The following is a 12,142-nucleotide window of genomic DNA, read 5'->3' on the forward strand; positions in this document are numbered from 1 at the left end:
TATTAAGTACATCATAACAAGCAATAAGTCATCTTTCGCAATATAGGACGTGAATCTATTTTTCTGACACGGGTATTTTTATTTACTTTTTTGTCATATTTGAAAATTTCAATAGATTTATCATCATTTACTGAAACTACACGACGTCTACTTTTAAGATCACAGAAAAAGTTCAAATTGGACAGACCTTTATTTAACACGCAATACGTTAAATGTATAGAGTATTCCTCATATATACAGAGATTAGTACAATGTTAAAGGTATAAAGCATGAAAAAAAAAGAAGTATAAATCCATTGTAAGTTACGAATTTCATAAAAAAAATATCGAATCATGAACGCAAAATGATCATTTATAGACAATCAAAATAGTTTGGTTTTACAGCACTTTATATGACTGAAAAACAAAATCATGTGATACTTGTGACTCGTCCCCGTTCTTTCCTTAAAATTTTATAAGCTATTCTTCATATCTTTAGCATACGACAGATTTTTTAGATATTTAGATGTGCCACGGTCATTTTTTTTAAAATATTTTTATAGGTGTAGTAAGTTACTGATCGATTAAATCAGCAGTACAATTTGCATTACAGTGATCATGTCTCAACTGAGAAACTGATGATTGGAATTTTTTTTTCAGGTCAGCTAATCAATATTAAATTTTGAAGGACGCAGAACTCCAAAAGAAATATTCCAGTCGCCGCCAATTTTTCCAAATGGCCGCCGGACTGGACCTACCCAAATTTGAACATCATATATCTCGAAAACTGCGGATCAGAATTTGACGAAACTTGGTGTAATATATTAAGCTCAATAGTCAAAACGATACCACGAAAAAAAAAATCGCGTGCGTCTCGGTCGCCATTTTCAAAATGGCCGACGACACGGACGAAAATTAAAATTTGTTCGATTTCGATGAAAATTGACATCTAGGTTCTTTGAGTCGTCCCGATTAATAATCTGTGGATCAAGAAGTTAGAAATACTCTACGAAGGATGCAGAACTTCAAAATGGCCGTCGGACTTTTTAACGCCGGAAATTTAAACATCATTTATCTCGAAAACTGCTAATCAGAATTTGACGAAACTTGGTTCATATACTGAGCTCAATGGTCCAAAAACATTGCGTGCGTTTGGGTCGCAATTTTCAAAATTGTCGCCACCGCGAAAAATCCAAGTTGTCCGATTTTAATGAAAATTGATATCTAAGTTTTTTTTCAATTCGACCCGATTAAGAATCTGCGGCTCGATCGAGAATTTGAACTACGTATCAACCGGCATTCTCAAAATGGCTGCCATCGTAGTAAAAACTTCAAAGTTTTTCTATTTCGATCAGATTTGATATCCAGGTTATTAACACTACCTTGATTAATAATATGCAGTTCAATTGACGATATTCTTTTTCAAAAGATAGTTCAGAAGACGGGAGGCGAATTCGACATGTTTCGTTGAAACGTTAAGTTTAATTACTATAATTATTTTAATTATCCTGTCATAAAAATTCATTGATTTGTCCGCACGTTTTTTTTCAAAAACGGCTTATCTGATTTAGATGAAACTTCACAGGAAGTTAGAACTACTTTCCGAAGGATGCAGAACTCCCAAATTTTATTCCAGTTTGCCGTCATTTTATTTTTCAAGATGGCCACCGGACTGATTACCCATTTTGTACACCGGAAACTTATATGTCGGTGAAGCGCAAGAACGATTAAACAAACAAATAAACATTTTAATCAACAAGATCATTCAGGTACCAGTATCGTATTGCATATCCCTGAGCGGGTGTACGTCAAAACATGGATGCTATAAAAATATAGTGCATTTTCTTTTTGCCTCTCTACAAACTAATGTTTTGTCAAAAGATATGAACAATGACTTATAAAATAGAGCAAACATCACACTGGAAGATGAAGAACTTTTTTAAGAGAAAATCTAACACAATATCATAAAAATGTTCCACTGAAAAGATTGGTTTGGTGAGTGCAAAACGAAAGTGAAAGTAAGGAAAATGGCTATTTATAGTTCAAGACTACTTTTCTGTCCGATCTTCGTGGACTCACCCTATTTTCTTTGCGGGAAATTATTTTTTCACATGTCCTTAGAAATGCTACATAAGTGAAAGTTTTATTGAATCGATTTACATATTTTTTTAAAAAATCCTAAAAATATGCACTTCACTATAGAAGTCTATGGGAAAATTAATACGATACTGAGACCTAGTAAGCCAGTTTTTCAAGTAAAGTTGGATATTCAGCAAGTGGTCTTTACCAGCTGAAAAAGTAGTACCCCAATGCAGGTAACACTTTTAAGATGAATTAGCCAAATTTTGAACCTGATTTTTTATGGTAGCTCTGGTTTTTTGCATTTATGGTTAATCTTTACCAAATTTGGAAATGCATTTTGTTTTCATGAATTTGTAGGATATCAGTTCAATAAAATTATTATCTTTACTATTTATGATGAGCATATCTATATTCAGGTAACCTAAAGCAAGTAATACTCCTGCATAAAGGATAGTTTTCAAGTTACAACACATTTTAAGTATGTGGTTAGGACTTGAAAATAGTCATTTTCCATACATTGCCTCTTATATATGAAAAAATGAATATTTTTTTAATTTTTGGTTTTTCTTTCAAACAAATAGCTAAAATGAGTTGCCATATAACTGTGTGGTTGATTTAAACACAGAAATGTCACAAAAGTCAACAGCCAATTTTTTAGTGGACTTTTTTTAGTGGTTCAAAAGGACAGATTCTAATGCGGCAAGAAAAATAATGGTGTTTTTTCATATAAAAACTGAATTTTTTCAAAAAGTATCTAAAGCAGACAATTGTTATTATAATATTTACACCAGTAAACTATTTTTCTTGCATCATAACTATCTGTTTTAAAGAAAAAATCCTTTTCCTGTCATATTGAGGTCCATTTGTATCTGCCTGGGGTACCAAAATGGCTTAAAATCTGTATTTTCTGCATATGAAAAGCTATATTTTTTTAAAACTATGATATTGGTATAATTTTTTCTGGATTTATTATAATCCAAATGACCATATCTATAGTTTAAAACAGTTGGTTGTACCGGTACATATACTTACTTTAAACAAGAGGCTCCCTTGAGTTACAGACAAAAAAGGAGGTTCGGATATTAATATTTCCATATAAGGAACTCACAAGTGGGGATTGAATAATGATTTGGAACTCATAGTACAGCTCATGTATCTACCATGTCAGAATAAACCACAAATTTGCTTAGTTTGACTAATGCAGCAGCTTTTTATCAAAAGTAATATTTTCTGGCTAACATTGAGATATTAGTCTTGTGCCTGGAATAGGGTACCTATATAAAAATTTTAATATAAAACTCATGTTTGCAGCAGGGCAATGATATTCTGAATTTTCAGTATGAAAATGAATACTCTAGCAGACAAACAACTTTTATGATTATATTGAAATGTTTATTAGTAATAGGTACCAGTATCGTATTGCATATCCCTGAGCGGGTGTACGTCAAAACATGGATGCTATAAAAATATAGTGCATTTTCTTTTTGCCTCTCTACAAACTAATGTTTTGTCAAAAGATATGAACAATGACTTATAAAATAGAGCAAACATCACACTGGAAGATGAAGAACTTTTTTAAGAGAAAATCTAACACAATATCATAAAAATGTTCCACTGAAAAGGTTGGTTTGGTGAGTGCAAAACGAAAGTGAAAGTAAGGAAAATGGCTATTTATAGTTCAAGACTACTTTTCTGTCCGATCTTCGTGGACTCACCCTATTTTCTTTGCGGGAAATTATTTTTTCACATGTCCTTAGAAATGCTACATAAGTGAAAGTTTTATTGAATCAATTTACATATTTTTTAAAAAATCCTAAAAATATGCACTTCACTATAGAAGTCTATGGGAAAATTAATACGATACTGAGACCTTTAATCCTCTCTATGAAAGTTTGTATTCTGGAAAAAATTTACCATCCAACTAACAGTTTCGTTCCGAGTAAAAACTATCGTAAGGAAAGACAGAAGTACTGGATACGCAGACTAGGTACTGTAATACCTTATGGATGCAATGATAACATCAAAAGTATAGAAAACCTTTCAAGCCAATATATAAGAATAGCATAATCGTGATGAATTTATTTGACAAAAATTCAAGACGGGAAAGGAGTCATGGTCATCGCCACTATACGTCACCTCAGTTACACGATGTCTTCAGATGGTCTTCTTCCTTTCATACAAAAACCTTTTCGACATCATCACATTAGAACCAAACTCTATTTTATACTTATCACTCTACTACACTCCCTTTACAAAACAAGTCTTGATACTCCTGTTTCTGACCCTACCTCATCAGAATTGTTGCCATCATTTGGGATATTGGTTTCCAAAGACTTTTTAAACCAGTTTGTGTGAAAAATCAAAATGAAGAAAATGATCATTTCTTCCACTACCGGTTGTCAACAAAGATATAGATGCAAGTAATTTGGCTAATATTCTCTATCACAAAAACGTTACCAACAAAATTTCCCCATATTTCAAAGACATATCAATACCGGTTATTTCATATTCTAAACTTCACCCATTGCATCCAAAATTTTCAATTATAAAAGGCTATTGCAGAACCTCAAAATTGAGGACTTCAAGGCTAAATCACCTGTCTGTTCTTCAAAAAACTTTCCATTCAAATGTGGTCTATCCGGTCACGTCGTTAAGGGAGATTTATTTATCATCGAAAACGAATCTCTGCGTAAAAACCTTTCTGAAGGTCCCAAGTACTGTGAACCACGCTCCATAAATTGGAATAATGATACATGGATAATACAAGAAGAAGAAGACATTAATTCTCTGTCGGAGTGGTTAAAGGCCATGATGTCTAATTTTGAATCGAATGAAAGTTTTAAGTAGGTCAATGTCCCAAATGATACATCAGTTTTCAAAGACTCCGATGTAGCAAAACATTGTCTACTATACATGAAAATTATGTTGTCGTACCAGCAGACAAAGCCCACAACAACATTAATTTTGTCTGCAAAACGCTTTTCATCTAACGTTTATTATCAGAGGTAGACGTAGAAAATAACAGTGATAAGACCTATACTGCTACCACACTCTCCAAAGAAGAGATTGTGGAAAACCATAAGTCTGTGTATCATCTCTACCAAAAACGATGATTGTGATTTACCGTTTATATACTGGATTCCTTAACTCCACAAGAATCCATACAAATAACATTACATAGCTGGATCTGCAAAATATACCACCAAACCATTTTCAAAACTTTTAAGTTTTATACTCACAGCTGTCAAAGAGGGTCTGCAGTACTACCACAACACTTGATACTCCCGTAGTGGTATTAATTCAATGTGGATCCTAAAAATTCTAAAGATCTTCTGGAGACCATCGGTCCAAGACCATTATCAGAATATGATTTTCATTAAAACCTATGGTTTCTCAACACTGTATACTTCTTTTCCCCATACTCAGTTAAAATCCCGACTTAAAAACATCGTTGTTTTTCACAAAAAAGATGGTACACTTAGATACAAATGTATAGTATTTGATAGAGATTCCTCATACTTTGTAAGAAATAATTCCAAATCCTCTTCCAAATATGCAGAAGAAGATATTTACAAAATGCTGGAATTTTTAATCGACAACATATTTGACCAGTTGGTGGACGCGTTTTTCAACAAACGATCGGCATTCCAAACCAATCCTAATTTCGGGGATTTGATACATGGTATATACCCCACATAACTTGAGATAAAGGATACTACAGACACTGTGAAGTCAGCCTCATATCTTGACCTACAATTAGAAATCGATAGTAAGGGTAATCAACGGAACCAAGGTTACAGCGGTAATCAAAAGAATGTAATCCAGGGACAAAGACCAGACATGGAAAACAGACATTCGGGAAACTAAAATGATAGTCAAAAGTACAATAGATATCTTTCGTTGAACCATTTTAAGTGTCGATGCATGTAACTAATGATTCCTGGTTTGAAATATTTCACGCACGTAATAATAAGTGTTTTTCACCAAATTGGTCAAATGTGAATTATATGTGCTTTTTGCACATCCGTTTCCATGTAAGGCATGCATGGACTATAAAAATGTTTTTTTTTTTAGGAAAATAAGTAAATATTGGACAAATAATTATACCGATTTGAAAAATTTGCTGTACCTAATTTAATATTAAACTAATAGTCTCCTTTTTGGGTTTTCGAACATAACTTGTTTTCAAAAAGGGTCGTTATAGAATGCAAACGATAAATCAAATTGCCGATTTCAATGATAATTTTAATGCTGCATCGGATATCTAGTCATTACCTAGGGGTTCTAAGACAATTGAAAAATAGGATTTACACTTCATTACATAATATCCTAAATAAGTGTAAAACGTTTACCTGCATGTCCTGTACAACAAAAATATCAGTTGAAATGCATACGGGCCTAACTAATTAACATGAAAAGATATATTACCTGTAACACGTAAAAAAACGTACTGAAATTGCAATTCATTTCGGGTGGACAGACTTTCTAAATAACATAAACAATAAATGAAAAAAACAGGTATCCAACACGGGAGACCCTGACTGAAGTTCGTAAGGTAAAATAAAAACAAAATACTTAAAGACTTTATATATTATTCCTTTGTTCAATGAACTGGGTTTCTGAAGCAAGTAAGCGTTATGCATACCTGGATTCCAGTTTATATCTGTAGCTTCTACAACTGAGTAGTCAGGCCATAACCATTCTTTTTCTCTACAATTATCGTTTGCTCCAGTCCATACAGTAGGTAGACCTTTACTATGATAATTTTAACTGTATAATTAGGGTATCTTGAAATAAGATATTGACCACTACAAAAATGTGAACTAGATTTTTACAAAAAACTTCAAAACAAAAATGCAACAATTGACATCAAAGTTATCAATAACCAAGTGGAAGTTTATATATCTACCTCGAAGGTAACCGTTAGCCCAGCAGGAATATAGCTTGTTCCTATAGCTCCAATAAAGAAATTTTGAGTGGAAAAGCAACTCGCTGATGCACATCGAGTGGATAGTTTTCTTTCCGCCATTCCTCTCACATTTGATAAATCTACGTAGTATAATGTTTAGGACAAACAGCTGACGATGCTAAGAGATAGCACAGACACATTACCTGCTTCATATAAATCATTTTTAGATTTTTTCAGATTCAGTAGATCTAATGGTTTAGTTCACAGGTACCAACAGTCCAGGCGAGCTAATCAAAAGATCTACTGATGATAAAAATGATATTTTTAAGCAGCTCATATTCTGAAAATTTCGTCTTGTCCTAATAAGCATTCCGAAATACATCGACCTTTTCATGAGAATACTAGTATTGAAGAAGAATACTCAATCAAGAAGCTTTTAAGACCTGAATAACACGTGAGGACGGCATGCCCACATCACATCTTCTGCTTGTAAAAGTTTGGAAAAAAAATACCCGGCACAATGACAAAAACTATGTCAAACTTTTAGAATAGGTGATTTGGTAGCAAAATATTTGAACTATTTCCAAAGTTGTCTGTGGAATACTCATTTAAAAATTTTGTATTCCAGTCCAAGCCTCTATCATAAGGAGAAAAGAGAATACCATCTTCACTCTCACAGCGTTCTTAAGCACCATCCCAAGTATCTTTATCTTGTAAGACTTTGTACAAAACACCGCCACGTTCTTCCCATGGTAATGTTCCCTCTGTAAAATATTAATAAGGATATTTTCAAATAAACAATGGAACTATACGTGTTTTTTTTAGGCAAAACATCTATAAACTTACTTAAAAAACTCTTAATACTCAAACGTCTAAATCTCCGAAAATACCAAAATATATTATTATACAACATACTGTATATTTGATTGAAGTACAGTTCTGCCTTAAAATGAGACAGAAGCTTATGATAAGTAATTTAAGCATATCTTAATATAAAATATTTTGATTGGATATCAATCGATAGGTCTAAGGGTAACAGTGTTTGATAATTAGAGCACAAATTAAAGTTGTTTGCTGGAGATAAACAATCAATGACAATAAACGCAGGAAGAATTGTTTTTAAAAAAATTATAAAAAAAAATTGTTGATTATCTTAAGATATGATGAATCATCCCCTGGCTGATAATTAGGCAGACCCATATTTAAACTACAAATTTCAGACGATGAACATGAAATGGATGATAAAATGAACATGAAATGATGATGAAGTAAAAAAAGGGATGGGACACAAGGATAATAGGGTTGACAAATTTTGATTGCCACTAGAAAAATGAAGGGATGGGTAAGGTAGGGCAATTTAGCCTCCTGTGGCGGAACGCAAAGGTTCCTACTCCTATCGAATACCACAGCAGGGTTCTTTAACGTGCGAGGAAAGTGACATCTTTCACGGTGCACCACTATGGTTTGCGGTCAGGTTTTCCGTATTACAGCCTGACAACCTCAGCATGTAACACACAAGGGGTACCCCATTCCACCACCTGGGGTGCACATCCCAGTTGCTCTGTGGGCAATGGCTTCTGAGCACTATTTACTCGCCTTTAACGACAGGTTTAGCGCTGCTGCAGGCCTATTTTTTTTACACCCGGACCTGCATGGGGCATCGTATTTTAGAGTCACAAACTTGAATTATATCAAAAATGATATTGTAACTTTGTGTTTTAACTTATTATTACTTTAAATTTTTCCTATATGAACTTGGCTCCACTATCGTTAATAGCAAGTTGACCATTTCAAATGTTGTAAAATGTTCACGTACAAATATTGTAACAAGGAGTTCACAAAAGGTAGCTAATTTTTAGTTCTATCAGGTAGGTTTTTATGAAAAAAAAGAGATTTTATTTAGCGTTCATGATAGTTTCATGTATCATATGGATACAAGTGCATTGTCAAATGTTCAATGTGTTAAAAAATATTCTGTAATTCACATATAAAAATATCACACTTAGACTTTCTTTAGCCACAACTTTATGACCTTCGTGACTTGGTGATGTACCTCTTGCACGGATTATCTTGGCGTTTTTCACTCATTGTATTACACTTTTAGTTATTAAGAAGGTAGACCTAGGGAAAGGGACATACCTCATGAAATCAGTGATATGTCTGTATCACATTGAATTTCACTAACGTTTTTCAAGCTTTCATTTAAAACGGAATGAAATCAGTCCAAGTCACTTTGATGCTTACATGAGATCAATGTAAAATGTTGAATACAAACGTTCCAATGATTTGTAAGAGTTATGTGCCTTACCCTAGGTCTACTTCCTTGAACCTTTCTAATTACTAGTTATTGTACCTGTTAGAACTAAAATCACTATTATATAGATTGCATAAACCACCACTACCACCATTTCTGATGGTCTAGAGCTTGAGCTTGGATGCAGGTTTAGAAAAATAAAAAAAAAACAGAAGGGTTGTTTCATTCCATGTATAATAATTGTAATAAATGTGTGATGTAATATGCAAGCAAATTGTTTTCGTATTTCTACAACTAAAAAAGTGAGCCTTTCCCGAAAATTTTAATATTAAACTAACGAGATTGTAGCAACATAATAACCAATTGTTGATGAAATAACATTGCTTGTATAGAACCAAAGGGCGCTTACCCTACCGGTGCAATTGATCCATGCTCAGTTTAAAGTCGTATGGGTTGCTCATTTACTTTACGTGGTACTTTTTGTTATTTCATGATCTTAAATCTGCGTATCAATTTATATTGTTTAGTTCTTATCTTGTAAATACCATTCGAGTCCGAAAAGCTTCACTACAGCTAAAGCAAATTTGTATAAGCATTGCAAACCACTTTGTAAGACATTATTGCACTAAGAAGCACTAATAAGCAGTGAAATTGTTGTTGAAGACACTTTTGATTAACTTAACAAGCGAATACTATTTGAAAGTCATCAAACTGTAAAGTGAAAGAGTAATTAAGGGAACCAATGTTATAGCGGCAATCAAAAGAATGCAACCCAGGGACAAAGACCAGACATGGAAAACAGACATTCACAACAAAGAACATAAAGTAACTAAAATCATGCATACAAAGTAACAAAAGTAAACGAGCAACTCGGACTCCACTAAAAACTGGGAGCATGGACGAGGTGCACCGGTAGGGTAAGCGTCCTCTGCTTTTCTAGAAACACCCGCCGAGTTGCTCATAAAAAGTCAAGTCCGGGGTAGACAAACGAGGAAAGGAAAACTATGACCCGTTGAATACATCAGTTTTCATGGTGCTGATGGATACACCATCATGACGACCATAAAACTTCTGTAGTGATGACTTCAATCTTATAGCAACATAATCCTGTTCCAGAAGCCTATTTGTTAGAGTTCTAGCGCGATACAAAAAGTCTGCGTAGTTTCGGCAAGCTCTGGCATAACGTATGAGTTGTGATATGAAAATATTGTTTGGACTGAAAAATAACACTTTACAATGTATGTATTCTCATCAATTGAACATCCAATAATTTACCTGTATAATTTCTTTACACGTGGTTAGAAATGCTTTTGTACAATGTGTTAAAATAAATAACAAGGAATATTAAATATGTTTAGAGACTGATGTGATATGGAACCAGACGATTACAATAAAACCTATACATAGCACACTTTCGCTTTTCAAACCAAAAAACCACTTCGTTTTCTTCCCAATGTAAATAATAGAATTCAATTTTACTTGTGTTATTCATTTTTTATTAAAAAAAAACAAAAAACAAAAAACAAAAAAACACACACACGTGTAAATCGAATTTTTTTGTATCGCGATGAATTCCGGAGAACAGGAAGTTAGATAATATGGAGGTGATTGGGTAATTATCTATTTAAACTCTTGGAGGTTTATTTAAAGGACTGAATAACGTCTTTCACATAAATGTAAAAGTTACCTTGATATTTGAATACAATTCTATAGATTATTCCTATCTATTTAACAAATGTATAGTAGTAACATAAAGTATAGATAATAAAAATCGATAATCTATGTTTTTGGGTACAATACTTTAATTCTGGCGGCATTTTATTTCGATCACTTATTAACTGATTAAAATAAGATTAATAGGTTCCTACATGGGTGAAGATTAAAGGTCGAGTTATCTTTTAATGAATTTAAGTCATTTAAGACAATTTAAACGACGGTAGGTGTCAATAAACTCGTGGAAAACATTTTTATTCAAATTTTAACAGTATCTTTTTTATGTGACGCCGAGTATAGTGAGCCAAGCCATTTCATAACTTAGAATATAGTGATGTTAGATTTTGAATTTGTCTATGACGCTGCCACTTTCAAGACATTCAATTGGTAAATAAAGAAGGAGTTCAAATGAGCGCGCGTTACCTCTCTTACATGGGTCATCTCAAAACTTAAAAGTGAAAAATATTTGGGCTCAAAACATTTCTCTGTCTCACACCACTGGAAGACTTGAAACATGGAGGCATTATATCACCACTTTGTAGTTCATTTTTACTATACTTGTCTTTGATAGTAGAATACAACATTCCAGATATTTTATTAATTCAAAGTTTACATTTAAACCCTGCATGTATCACTTTATTAAAAGCTTTTTTGAAATCAATAAAGCAAGTAAAACAATTCCCACTTTTTTCACTTATATACTTGTCAATAATAGTTTTTAAAACAAAAAGTAAACAAATTGTCTACACTTCTTAGAAAATTCTAAAAAATATCAAATGTGCTATCCAACATAGAGTTATTACCAATGCATGAATTAATGGCAATACCTCTATAATTATCTGTTTTACTCGGATCACCAGACTTAAAAACTGGGGACAGATATATTATGTAGGATATATACCGGATGAAAATACACGATTAAATAGTTTCTGAATTAAGGGGTTAAGTGTAGAACTACCAGCAATCAGCATCTCATTTGGAATAGCTTTTAAACCAGATCCCTTTCCGTATTTTAACTTTGATGTGGATTCGTAAATTTCTAACCTGAAAATTTAAAGTCTAAATTACTGAAACGTTTTTTTTTCTCCATCCGTTCTACGTTTAAATTTATCTGTCTTATTCTTGACTCAAAAAGTAAAGAAGTTTTTTTTTTTAAATCTGTAAATGATTGAACCAGATTTCTGATTCAAAAGATTCACCTTTGTT

The sequence above is a fragment of the Perna viridis genome, chromosome 9, assembly GCF_037379345.1.
Source record: "Perna viridis isolate PV_CMFRI_1.1 ecotype Kerala chromosome 9, ASM3737934v1, whole genome shotgun sequence".
Taxonomy (NCBI): Eukaryota; Metazoa; Mollusca; class Bivalvia; order Mytilida; family Mytilidae; genus Perna; species Perna viridis.